Genomic DNA, 15,423 nt, shown 5'->3' with positions numbered 1-15,423 from the left:
CACATAACATCATCCAAGCATCGGCGTCATATTACAGGATGTGCAAGGAACGTGTGCATGAAGAGCACAGAGATCCCAGCAGCAACCACTGACTACCAGGGACTGAGGATCCACTCTAGCCCTCCCAGAGCAAGGTAGGGAGGCTGGGTGGACCTCTTAATTATTAAATGTGTGCATGTATGTGATGTTTGCGTGTGTATATCTAATTATGTGTGTTTGTAATTGTATGTGTGTGGGTCTGTGATTGTGTATGTATGTGTTTATGTGTGTGGTTGTGTGTGTATCTCTGTAGTTAAGTGTGTGTGTGTATATATATATATATATATACACATATATATATATATACACACACAACACACTTAACTACAGAGATACACACGCAACCACACACATCAACACAGACATACACAATCACAGACCCACACACATACAATTACAAACACACATAATTAGATATACACACGCAAACATCACATACATACACACGTGTATATATATACATACACACACACACACAATCACAGATATACACACAGACATACACCTATTGTGTTATTGTGTGTGTATATAAATGTGTATGTGTTTGGTACATAGCTCCCTTATTTGGTGTCCTTAAATATTGCAATCCCACATAAGGATAACAAATAAGGGCGTTATCTACTAAACAACTGAAATTAGGAAAAGGTTTTTTTTTTTTTTATTCATCTTTTAGCTGTTTAGTTGATAATTCTCTAAATTGGTGTCCTTATGTGAGATTTCCATATTTAAAGATACCAAATTAGGGTTCTGTTTAGCAGATAGCTCCCTTATCCTTATTTGGTGTCCCTAAATATAGCAATCCCACATAAGCAGAGCAAATAAGGGAGTTATCTGATAAACAAAGATCGACTTTAAGAGGTGTCAGCTAGCCCACGAACAAGAAATCTGGGTGGCTAATGTGAATGATATGCAAATTTGTTGACTGATGCCAACGTGCACTGCATCCTGCCAATGGCAGCACATTACCCCATCCCTTAGTGAAAAGTTTTAGTGCCCCCCCCCAGTTTGGATTGTGGTATCTTACCCCCTATATATTGTTCCTATGTGTCTATGTATCTGCATGTGTGTCAGTGTGTATTTAGGTGTGTGTGTGTATGTGTATATGTGCATACATCTCAGAATCTCGCCAACACTACACACAAATACAACCCTGCATTTCAACGTCACCATTATATATAACCACACCACTGCCTTCAAAAACCACACTACATAAAAATGCATGCCTGCATTCAAACGCCAACACCACATACAGACACACATCCTACATTCACTCAAACATACTCCATACAAAAACATGCTTACATTTAAAAGCATAAACACTGCTTAGTGCTAAATACATAAAAAAAAAAAAAAAAAAAAAATTGTGGTTGCTTTTTACATTTTAAAGTTGGGGGGTGGAGGGGGTGCCAAAAATAGGACCCGCCCCGGGTGCCAAATGCTCTAGGTACGCCCCTGATAAGAGGTGCTAGAATTGGTCAATGCTTTATAGGTATGGGTTAACACTTTGAATTTACTCCTATGGGATACAGGAAGCCAATGTAAGGACTGACAGAGGGTGTGAGATGTCAGAGGACCGACTAGAGAGGAAAATCAGACTGGTGGCAGCATTCATTACAGACTGTAGCAAGGCAATACGGCTTTTGGGAAGACCATTAAGGAGAGGGTTACAATAATCCATGCAGGAAATCAAGTGGACAGAACTCCATTGTACAGCGAATGTTGAGCTCAATCTACAGGTCCTACCTCTGTAGACTTCATATATCTGCCAACTCCTCCTATTACTCCATATAACCTCTCCCTATAACTCCTCCTATTACTTCATATAACCTCTCTCTATAACTCATCCTATTACTCCATATAACCTCTCCCTATACTTCCTCCTATTACTCCATATAACCTCTCTCTATAACTCCTCCTATTACTCCATATAACCTCTCTCTATAACTCCTCCTATTACTCCATATAACCTCTCCCTGTAACTCCTCCTATTACTTCATATAACCTCTCCCTATAACTCCTCCTATTACTCCATATAACCTCTCCCTATAACTCCTCCTATTACTCCATATAACCTCTCCCTATAACTCCTCCTATTACTCCATATAACCTCTCCCTATACTTCCTCCTATTACTCCATATAACCTCTCTCTATAACTCCTCCTATTACTCCATATAACCTCTCTCTATAACTCCTCCTATTACTCCATATAACCTCTCCCTATAACTCCTCCTATTACTCCATATAACCTCTCCCTATAACTCCTCCTATTACTCCATATAACCTCTCCCTATAACTCCTCCTATTACTCCATATAACCTCTCCCTATAACTCCTCCTATTACTCCCCTATTACTCCATATAACCTCTCCCTATAACTCCTCCTATTCCTCCATATAACCTCTCCCTAAAACTCCTACTATTACTCCATATAACCTCTCCCTATACTTCCTCCTATTACTCCATATAACCTCTCCCTGTAACTCCTCCTATTACTTCATATAACCTCTCCCTATAACTCCTCCTATTACTCCATATAACCTCTCCCTATAACTCCTCCTATTACTCCATATAACCTCTCCCTATAACTCCTCCTATTACTCCATATAACCTCTCCCTATACTTCCTCCTATTACTCCATATAACCTCTCTCTATAACTCCTCCTATTACTCCATATAACCTCTCTCTATAACTCCTCCTATTACTCCATATTACCTCTCCCTATAACTCCTCCTATTACTCCATATAACCTCTCCCTATAACTCCTCCTATTACTCCCCTATTACTCCATATAACCTCTCCCTATAACTCCTCCTATTCCTCCATATAACCTCTCCCTAAAACTCCTACTATTACTCCATATAATATCTCTCTATAACTCCTATTACTCCATATAACCTCTCTCTATAACTCCTCCTATTACTCCATATAACCTCTCCCTGTAACTCCTCCTATTACTTCATATAACCTCTCCCTATAACTCCTCCTATTACTCCATATAACCTCTCCCTATAACTCCTCCTATTACTCCATATAACCTCTCCCTATAACTCCTCCTATTACTCCATATAACCTCTCCCTATACTTCCTCCTATTACTCCATATAACCTCTCTCTATAACTCCTCCTATTACTCCATATAACCTCTCTCTATAACTCCTCCTATTACTCCATATTACCTCTCCCTATAACTCCTCCTATTACTCCATATAACCTCTCCCTATAACTCCTCCTATTACTCCATATAACCTCTCCCTATAACTCCTCCTATTACTCCCCTATTACTCCATATAACCTCTCCCTATAACTCGTCCTATTCCTCCATATAACCTCTCTCTATAACTCCTCCTATTACTCTATATAACCTCTCCCTAAAACTCCTACTATTACTCCATATAATATCTCTCTATAACTCCTATTACTCCATATAACCTCTCCCTATAACTCCTCCTATTACTCCATATAACCTCTCTCTATAACTCCTCCTATTACTCCATATCACCTCTCTATAACTCCTCCTATTACTCCATATAACCTCTCTCTATAACTCCTCCTATTATTCTATATAACCTCTCCCTATAACTCCTCCTATTACTCCATATAACCTCTCTCTATAACTCCTCCTATTACTCCATATAACCTCTCCCTATAACTCCTCCTATTACTCCCCTATTACTCCATATAACCTCTCCCTATAACTCCTCCTATTACTCCATATAACCTCTCTCTATAACTCCTCCTATTACTCCATATAACCTCTCTCTATAACTCCTCCTATTATTTCATATAACCTCTCCCTATAACTCCTCCTATTACTCCATATAACCTCTCCCTATAACTCCTCCTATTACTCCCCTATTACTCCATATAACCTCTCCCTATAACTCCTCCTATTCCTCCATATAACCTCTCCCTAAAACTCCTACTATTACTCCATATAATATCTCTCTATAACTCCTATTACTCCATATAACCTCTCTCTATAACTCCTCCTATTACTCCATATAACCTCTCCCTGTAACTCCTCCTATTACTTCATATAACCTCTCCCTATAACTCCTCCTATTACTCCATATAACCTCTCCCTATAACTCCTCCTATTACTCCATATAACCTCTCCCTATAACTCCTCCTATTACTCCATATAACCTCTCCCTATACTTCCTCCTATTACTCCATATAACCTCTCTCTATAACTCCTCCTATTACTCCATATAACCTCTCTCTATAACTCCTCCTATTACTCCATATTACCTCTCCCTATAACTCCTCCTATTACTCCATATAACCTCTCCCTATAACTCCTCCTATTACTCCATATAACCTCTCCCTATAACTCCTCCTATTACTCCATATAACCTCTCCCTATAACTCCTCCTATTACTCCCCTATTACTCCATATAACCTCTCCCTATAACTCGTCCTATTCCTCCATATAACCTCTCTCTATAACTCCTCCTATTACTCTATATAACCTCTCCCTAAAACTCCTACTATTACTCCATATAATATCTCTCTATAACTCCTATTACTCCATATAACCTCTCCCTATAACTCCTCCTATTACTCCATATAACCTCTCTCTATAACTCCTCCTATTACTCCATATCACCTCTCTATAACTCCTCCTATTACTCCATATAACCTCTCTCTATAACTCCTCCTATTATTCCATATAACCTCTCCCTATAACTCCTCCTATTACTCCATATAACCTCTCTCTATAACTCCTCCTATTACTCCATATAACCTCTCCCTATAACTCCTCCTATTACTCCCCTATTACTCCATATAACCTATCCCTATAACTCCTCCTATTACTCCATATAACCTCTCTCTATAACTCCTCCTATTACTCCATATACCCTCTCTCTATAACTCCTCCTATTACTCCATATAACCTCTCTCTATAACTCCTCCTATTATTTCATATAACCTCTCCCTATAACTCCTCCTATTACTCCATATAACCTCTCCCTATAACTCCTCCTATTACTCCATATAACCTCTCCCTATAACTCCTCCTATTACTCCATATAACCTCTCCCTATACTTCCTCCTATTACTCCATATAACCTCTCTCTATAACTCCTCCTATTACTCCATATAACCTCTCTCTATAACTCCTCCTATTACTCCATATTACCTCTCCCTATAACTCCTCCTATTACTCTATATAACCTCTCCCTAAAACTCCTCCTATTACTCCATATAACCTCTCCATATAACTCCTCCTATTACTCCATATAACCTCTCCCTATAACTCCTCCTATTACTCCATATAACCTCTCCCTATAACTCCTCCTATTACTCCCCTATTACTCCATATAACCTCTCCCTATAACTCCTCCTATTCCTCCATATAACCTCTCTCTATAACTCCTCCTATTACTCTATATAACCTCTCCCTAAAACTCCTACTATTACTCCATATAATATCTCTCTATAACTCCTATTACTCCATATAACCTCTCTCTATAACTCCTCCTATTACTCCATATAACCTCTCCCTGTAACTCCTCCTATTACTTCATATAACCTCTCCCTATAACTCCTCCTATTACTCCATATAACCTCTCCCTATAACTCCTCCTATTACTCCATATAACCTCTCCCTATAACTCCTCCTATTACTCCATATAACCTCTCCCTATACTTCCTCCTATTACTCCATATAACCTCTCTCTATAACTCCTCCTATTACTCCATATAACCTCTCTCTATAACTCCTCCTATTACTCCATATTACCTCTCCCTATAACTCCTCCTATTACTCCATATAACCTCTCCCTATAACTCCTCCTATTACTCCATATAACCTCTCCCTATAACTCCTCCTATTACTCCATATAACCTCTCCCTATAACTCCTCCTATTACTCCATATAACCTCTCCCTATACTTCCTCCTATTACTCCATATAACCTCTCTCTCTATAACTCCTCCTATTACTCCATATAACCTCTCTCTATAACTCCTCCTATTACTCCATATTACCTCTCCCTATAACTCCTCCTATTACTCCATATAACCTCTCCCTATAACTCCTCCTATTACTCCATATAACCTCTCCCTATAACTCCTCCTATTACGCCATATAACCTCTCCCTATAACTCCTCCTATTACTCCATATAACCTCTCCCTATAACTCCTCCTATTACTCCCCTATTACTCCATATAACCTCTCCCTATAACTCGTCCTATTCCTCCATATAACCTCTCTCTATAACTCCTCCTATTACTCCATATCACCTCTCTATAACTCCTCCTATTACTCCATATAACCTCTCTCTATAACTCCTCCTATTATTCCATATAACCTCTCCCTATAACTCCTCCTATTACTTCATATAACCTCTCCCTATAACTCCTGCTATTACTCCATATAACCTCTCCCTATAACTCCTCCTATTACTCCCCTATTACTCCATATAACCTCTCCCTATAACTCCTCCTATTACTCCCCTATTACTCCATATAACCTCTCCCTATAACTCCTCCTATTACTCCATATAACCTCTCTCTATAACTCCTCCTATTACTCCATATACCCTCTCTCTATAACTCCTCCTATTACTTCATATAACCTCTCCCTATAACTCCTCCTATTACTCCATATAACCTCTCCCTATAACTCCTCCTATTACTCCATATAACCTCTCCCTATAACTCCTCCTATTACTCCATATAACCTCTCCCTATACTTCCTCCTATTACTACATATAACCTCTCTCTATAACTCCTCCTATTACTCCATATAACCTCTCCCTATAACTCCTCCTATTACTACATATAACCTCTCCCTATAACTCCTGCTATTACTCCATATAACCTCTCCCTATAACTCCTCCTATTACTCCCCTATTACTCCATATAACCTCTCCCTATAACTCCTCCTATTCCTCCATATAACCTCTCTCTATAACTCCTCCTATTACTCTATATAACCTCTCCCTAAAACTCCTACTATTACTCCATATAATATCTCTCTATAACTCCTATTACTCCATATAACATCTCCCTATAACTCCTCCTATTACTCCATATAACCTCTCTCTATAACTCCTCCTATTACTCCATATCACCTCTCTATAACTCCTCCTATTACTCCATATAACCTCTCTCTATAACTCCTCCTATTACTCCATATAACCTCTCCCTATAACTCCTCCTATTACTCCATATACCCTCTCTCTATAACTCCTCCTATTACTCCACATAACCTCTCCCTGTAACTCCTCCTATTACTTCATATAACCTCTCCCTATAACTCCTCCTATTACTCCATATAACCTCTCCCTATAACTCCTCCTATTACTCCATATAACCTCTCCCTATAACTCCTCCTATTACTCTATATAACCTCTCTATAACTCCTCCTATTACTCCATATAACCTCTCTCTATAACTCCTCTTACTACCCCATATAACCTCTCCCTATAACTCCTCCTATTCCTCCATATAACCTCTCCCTAAAACTCCTCCTATTACTCCATATAATATCTCTCTATAACTCCTCCTATTATTCCATATAACCTCTCCCTATAACTCCTCCTATTACTCTATATAACCTCTCCCTAAAACTCCTACTATTACTCCATATAATATCTCTCTATAACTCCTCCTATTACTCCATATAACCTCTCCCTATAACTCCTCCTATCACTCCATATAACATCTCTATAACTCCTCATATTACTGCATATCATCTCTCTATAACTCCTCCTATTACTCCATATAACCTCTCTCTATAACTCCTCCTATTATTCCATATAACCTCTCCCTATAACTCCTCCTATTACTTCACATAACCTCTCCCTATAACTCCTCCTATTACTCCATATAACCTGTCTCTATAACTCCTCCTATTACTCCATATAACCTCTCTCTATAACTCCTCCTATTACTCCATATAACCTCTCTCTATAACTCCTCCTATTACTCCATATAACCTCTCTATAACTCCTCCTATTACTCCATATAACCTCTCTCAATAACTTCTTCTGTTCTCTGTAAATTTACATATTCTTGCCAAATGAATGTGTGATATATTCTTGTTGCTCTAAATAAGCCATTTAAAGCTAAAGCTTTGTAAAGTGATTAATTATTAAGAGCAGAACTGGCTAATGCAGTAAATTGATTGCTTTATTGCCATATCGCCCTTGTATTTTCCCGGACTGAACTCTAATTTTAGATCCCACGTTATCCTTAATCTATTGAGGACCGACATAAAAAATATATATAGCATCAATTTAAATGCACAATGAACAATAACAGCTTACTACCTGCGGTGGTTATGGTATAAGGAGATCCACAATTCCTGTTTTACTGTCCTCAGTTGTTTATAGCTGTAGAGATTTGCAAAACCAGCTACAGCTATAAGCATTGCTGTTTTAATCTGCTACATTATGACCAAGTGTTTTGTTTTCCGCAGAAGATAATAGATTCAGAGCAATTATTCACTGTCATTAACTGCAATCGCTCGTAACACAATAACTGAAAGCAAGTCCAAGTCCCATATGTAGATGATATTGCCCATTGTAACAGAGTGAACAGCAACACAATACAAACACCTCCAAACTGTCTCATATCTGGTGGGGACAGTCCCGATTTAGAACCTCTGCTCTGCTCGTTTGAGTTTTGTCTCTGGGGTTCCATTTGTTGGGACACCAATGAAAACAACCCACAGTAGCGCACATCAAGCACAACATTGGACATGCTTACGCTCTGCCAATCCAGGGCATTTTTATTAGCGCACTGTGCACTGGAAGCTTGACTCACAAGCCTTATTTCTGGACATGTCCTCCCTCACCCCTATTTCATAATGGGATATATGCAAGAAATAAAAAAAAATAAAAAACACCTTCAGGGTAGAATGATGAACTGTTCTATACCCAGGAAAATTTATATAAAGTAAAGGAAGTGATGCAGAAAACATTCATGTAGGATTTCGACTATCAATTTTTTTATTTTTTTTTCATGGAATGCCACAAATAAAACCAAAAAAGACGAGGAACCCATATAGGTTAAAACAAAAATAAAAATTTCACTCAAGAGTGGTTTCCAATCGGAGAGGTATTTATTTCAGCATAGTCAAATGGTAATTTCGTAAATCTCGATGCTAATGTATATCAGTACAGCGTATTTTGGATGAGAGTTTTCCTACAGGACTTATCTCCGCTTCCTACTTCAATCTACACAAGAGATTTCCATCAGACAAGTCTTATTCCAATCTAAACAATAAATGCATCCTACTCAAATATGCCCGGTGAAACTGGACATTCCGTATCAGAATCACAAAGGAGCAACTGCACAATTTTCATTCTAATCTACAGAGTAAGCCTCTTCACAAAAGGCTTTCAATCCAAACACTTCATATTTCTACAAGATTTTTATTGTTCAAATCTGTATAGCGCATCTTCACCAGATGGTTTCCATTCTAATCTGCATGAAATACCTCGACAAAAATGCTTCCTGATCCAATCTCCACGGCGTATAGCCACAAGACTAGTTTTTTTAATCACCAATTCCAATCACCATAACATATTTCACCAGATGTTTCCAATTTCAGCCTGTGGAACACATACCTATGCAATGCTTCCTTTTCCAATCTGTGCTAACTATCTCCACATTTCTTATTCCAATCTCCTATTTCAGACACAAGATGTTTTTCGTTCCTTTCTGCAGTGCTCCTCAACCCTTTCCTCAAGGCACACCTACCAGTCGAGGATTTACTGATCACCAAGGTGTGTCTAAGGCATGAACTTGCTGCTCTGATGTTGTAGGGCAGGGATAGGCAACCATCGGCACTCCAGATGTTGTGGACGACATCCTCCATAATGCTCTTACAGCCATAATGTTGGCAAAGCATCATGGGATGTGTAGTCCAAAACACCTGCAGTGCCGAAGGTTGCCTATCCCTGGTTTAAGGTGTTTTGTTTTTTTTTTTCTATTTTTTTTAAACACCTTAGACACATCTGGGTAATTAATAAATCCTGGACTGGTAGGTGTGCCTTGAGGAGAGGGTTGAGGAGCACTGCCTTTCTTCACTGCCCATCTTAAAATGTTCCTACAAGAATTTGCATATCACATCTCTGCAAGACGATTCCTGTAGGTATATCTCAACTGGACCGTTGCAACTCCAATTTTCAACAGTATATCTGAATGCAACAGCATTTCCTACTCCAATATGAATAATTATCGACTTTGGATCTGGGTTCTATTACGAATGAGATAAACTTAATAGTGGTAACTGTGAATAGTAGTGCTGATAGTGATATCTTTGGAAAATATGCTATGAAATTACAAGAGACGTGCATAGCTATTAGGGTAGAATCTAGCCCTCCGTATGATATGCAGTGAGTTTACGGCATTCTTTTTACGCAGCACGTGATAGTGAGCATTTAACTGTTCCATATCTGGTTGTTTGTTTGGGGTGTTTTTTTTAAACATGCTTTATTTTGGAAGAGAGGGGAGGAATGCACAAAAAAAAAAAAAAAAAAATACGCAGGTACTTTGATCAAAGAATTCCATTTTGTATTTTATAAGGATTCCAAAATAAATAAGGACGAAGAAAAATGAAAGAAAATGAGAAAGAAATAAATGTGTAACTAGAAAAAGAGCAGACAAATTTAAATTAGGAGTGTGCATAGAATAATGTAGCTATGGGTCTCCATTTTGTGAACCCTGGATAGCAGACATTTAGTCTATTAACTATTAATCTTTGACCTTGCCAATTAATAAAACCATACTGTGATTTTACTTCTGTAATGAAGAGTAATGGGACACTATAGCCTCCAGAACACTACAGCATATGGTATTAGTTCTGGTGAGTATAATCATACCTTCAGGCTTTTTTCCGTAAACACTGTCTTTTCAGAGTAAAGGCAGTGTTTACATTACAGCCTAGGGATACCCCAACTGGCCACCCCTTCAGATAGCGACTAGAGGTGCTTCTTGGGGCAGTGCTGCACAGTGTGACTGATATTCAGTGTCTACACCCTCTGCATGGAGACACTGAACATTCCTCATACAGATGAATTCAATGCATCTCTATGAGGAGATGCTGATTGGCCAGAGCTGTGTTTGACTTGTGCTGGCTCTGCTCCTGATCTGCCTCCTTGACAGTCTCAGCCAATCCAATGCTTTCCTATGGGAATGCATTGTGATTGGTATTGGTCAACACTTCAGATGATGTCAGCCAAGAAGGCATATCAGGGGCAGAGCCAGCAGTAGCAGACTGGAATTAAGGTAAGATTTTACTATATTTAAGGGGGCAATGTGGGGGGGATGTCAGGGGGGCTAGATGGTGTTTTTAACATGTTTGTGTTCCTACCCCTATAGTGTTCCTTTAAAAAAGGAAAAAAAAAAAAGTTTCACTTTCAATGAGATGTAACTTAATGTAAAGGTTTCGTCTCCTACTATGTAAATTAAACTTGAATTACATACAGGAAGCTCTTGCAGGGTCTAGCAAGCTATTAACAGAGCAGTAAATAAGAAATTCTCAATTAAACAGAATTTGCAATAAAGGAAGTGTAAACACTAGATGACTCTTTCCAGGAAATGTTTAGGAAGGCTGAGCAAGTCACATGCAGGGAGGTGTGACTAAGGCTGCATAAAGAAAGTAATTTAACCCCTAAATGGCAGTGAACTGAGCAGTGAGACTGAGAGGGGCATGATCTATACATCAATACTGCTTCATTAAGCTAAAGTTATTTTGGTGACTATAGTGTCTCTTTAACCAATATTGCTCTTAAAATACTTCCTTGTTTTAGGACAAGTTAGGGCCATTTACAAGGGTGCAATGACTCTGACCCTCTCTCCGTGTCCATGCTGGGAATTGCGAAGTGGTTTGTAATGGAACTGTGGCCCATAAAAGTAACTGGTACTGAGGCAATGAAACATATTAGAATTCTGAAGGCTTTACAGTCATGAATGATATAGTTATATCAGGAAGCAATCCTATTCTTGGCCCTCCCCTGTCACATTGAGAGTACGAGGGAAATTACTCACTGGCTGAGAGCCGACCTGAAGTGTGATATGAGCACAAATGCCATCAGACGCCTGTAAGTAATGCTGCAGAATTGAATATTATTAAAGCGAAAGGCCCACCAGGCCATCTCCTGCTAAATAATGGCCTGTTTCCCAGTGCCCGCAGATTACCAGGGCTCAAGAGAATATACGTCTCTTTTCCTTTGCGGTATTCAGACTAGTAACATACCGTAATTTGTATTGTAGCAAGGAGAACATTCTGCATTTCTTTCTTGTTTTTGCTATTTTGTCACTGTCTAGACGAGAGAGAGAGAGAGAGAGAGAGAGAGAGAGAGAGAGAGAGAGAGAGAGAGAGAGAGAGAGAGAGAAATTTTTCTCTGTTCCGTTGAGGGAAACTGTGTCAGCTATGTTTCACAGAATTCTACCTACTCTCTGGCTGAATAAGCCTTTACCAAACTGCTCAATGTGTCACAGCCTTTGAACTATACACTTCTTGGTCATAGCCAGGGTAGTAATGGCTGTATTTGGCCTGGGGGCAATTAAGAACAAATATCCAAATTTGTGAACTCCTCCACTATATTTATCTGTGATGTAAGGTAACAGCCCCATCTCTAGTGGCTTTGGGACTATTGCCTACCCGCCCCCATCCCACCCCTTGCACTTCTTCCCCTGATCATAACCCTCTAACTATAGACACTAACCTAACTCTAACTTCCATGTTCCATAATCCCTAAATAAAGAGTTAATGTCTCAAAGTATTCTAACTTCAGACTCTCGGAGTTAGGCATGTTCGTGGGTTAATTCTAAATTACAAAATTTAGGGAAAAAATGCTAATCTGAAAAAAATTATCCAACTCAGCTGCATCAATAATTTCAGTAATTTTAACTTTGCCATTTGGTAAAACATTGGAATTTAGAGAATAATCCTTTCTATAGCCCATAGTCATAACTTTAGATTTCATGTTCTATAAACCCCTATCAATAGAATAATTGTCCCATAGTCTTCTAACCATAAACATCATCTCCTGTAACCCTTGACTCATAGCATTCTTACTAGAGATTCTAAATTACAAATAAATATAGACTCTGTGCTCCACAAACTTTGAGCTGTGCCATTGCCCATATCATGTGTTTCTACATGGGTCGGTTGTACATAGTCCCCTTGTCTTTATCACACTGTTTTTGACTGGACAGTCTTCATATTCCATAGCTCCTCCTGGTCCGTATCACATACTTAATATCAAGTACTTTATTTTAGGGCAGCCTATTGGCTCAGAGATGAGATATAAGAATACAGCCTGACAACTAAGAACATTACGGATATCAGTTATAGTTTATTAGGTATTTTAAGGTTGGGAAAGCAAACACTGATACCTTTATACAGAAGGAAGGTGATTTAATGGAGACCTTTCACTGTACGAACCACTGGTCCACGGTATCATTTGGAATGTTTAGGAACAGGGGATTGGGCACCCCTCGATCCTATTATTATATGAGGTAGGCGAAGAGCAGCTATTTAGCTGGAACCTCAGGGACTGCCTCTTCCATTGCCCTGAAGAAGTCCATTGGACCATACCCATTGTCTTTTAGCTCCTGCAGTCCTCCATTGTTGCTGTGTCTCAGTGGCAGTTGTTTATCCAGAACACACGCTGTCCATGCTAGTTAAGTTTATGTCCACTGAATGACCATTGAATGGACTCACCGGCCAAGAGCCAAATGACCTCACCAGCACTTTATATCCCCATCAACTGAATGTCAGCTAAACAGGGATTCCCGATAGTCGAAATTGTGTGCATCATTAAAAATGGGGCTCAGAGGACCCAACTCATTTTATCACAGAGATTTAGCATTCTCTACTCAGCTCCTCTCACTAGTGCATGATACTTACCAGTCGTATGTTCAGTCTTTGGTCTTGCCCCCTGCTACACTGGTTTCATAAGCCTTTTTTTAGTTATGATTTCATAACTCTTACTGTTGAGAGGTATTCGTAAAAGTCTATTCAATATTATTAGTAATTCCTGTAATGCAGGGAAAACCATGCAACTGGCAAGTTAGAGGATTTTAGTAAATTGCACACTAAGGGTTAAATAACCTTGGACGGGATTTCTTTTGAAGGACACGTGGTTCTTTTGCTAGTCTAGTCTTATGTATTTTGTGTTACAGAAGGCAGATAGCTGTGGCACGTTAAGGGCTAGATTCTAAGAACACTCTGGCAGGGCCAGGCTGGCCCACCGGGATACCGGAAAATTTGCTGGTGGTCCGTGGCACCTGGGGCCGGGCTGACAGCCCTGACCATCAGGCTAAGGTTTTTTTACTATTTTCCCCTCAGACTGTGCCAGCCTGTGTGAGTCTGAGGTGAGTAAAGAGGGAGGATCTGGTGGCTGGTGCGGCCGCAATTAGGCTGCCCAGGGCCGGAGGGAGACCTGTCAGTCTCCCTTCAAAATTTGTTTCAATTTCTGCAACATGCCCCATCCCCGCATGTAAGCCCCACCTCTTAAATGGAAGCTCTGCTTCCCGTATGCAAGCTCCGCCACCACACACGTTGCTGACCTTGCTTGAAGGAAGAGGCAACAAAATGGCAACTTCACCTACCAGTGCCAGGTAAGCTTCAGTCATAAGTGATTGTGTGCCTGCTAGTGAGAGAGCGTGTGTGTGTGTGCCTGCTAGTGAGAGAGCTTGTGTGTGTGTGTCTGCTAGTGAGAGAGCTTGTGTGTGTGTATGTGTGTGTGTGCCTGCTAGTGAGTGAGCTTGTGTGAGTGTTTGTGTGTCTGCTAGTGGAAAAGCTTGTGTGTCTTTGTGTGTGCCTGCTAGTGAGAGCTTGTATGTCTGTGTGTGTGCCTGCTAGTGATATAGCTTGTGTGTGAGTGTGTGTGCCTGCTAGTGAGAGAGCTTGTGTGTGTGTGTGTGTGTGTGTGTGTGTGTGTGCCTGCTAGTGAATGAGCTTGCATGTATGTGTGCCTTCTAGTGAGTGAGCTTGTGTGTGTGTGTGCCTGCTAGTGAGTGAACTTGTGTGTTTGTGCCTGCTAGTGAGTGAACTTGTGTGTTTGTGCCTGCTAGTGAGTGAACTTGCATGTGTGTGTGCCTGCTAGTGAGTGAGCTTGTGTGTGTGTGTCTGCTAGTGAGTGAGTTTGTGTGTTTGCCTGCTAGTGAGTGAGCTTGCGTGTGTGTGTGCCTGCTAGTGAGTGAGCTTGTGTGTGTGTGTCTGCTAGTGAGTGAGTTTGTGTGTTTGCCTGCTAGTGAGTGAGCTTGTGTGTGTGTGTGCCTGCTAGTGAGTGAGCTTGTGTGTGTGTGTGTGCGCGTGCCTGCTAGTGAGTAAGCTTGTTTGTGTGTGTGTGTGTGCCTGCTAGTGAGTAAGCTTGTTTGTGTGTCTGCTAGTGATTGAGCTTGTGTGTGCCT

Source organism: Pelobates fuscus, chromosome 3, assembly GCF_036172605.1.
Source record: "Pelobates fuscus isolate aPelFus1 chromosome 3, aPelFus1.pri, whole genome shotgun sequence".
NCBI lineage: Eukaryota > Metazoa > Chordata > Amphibia > Anura > Pelobatidae > Pelobates > Pelobates fuscus.
The sequence above is the reverse complement of the archived record's forward strand: the minus strand, read 5'-3'. Positions refer to the sequence as shown.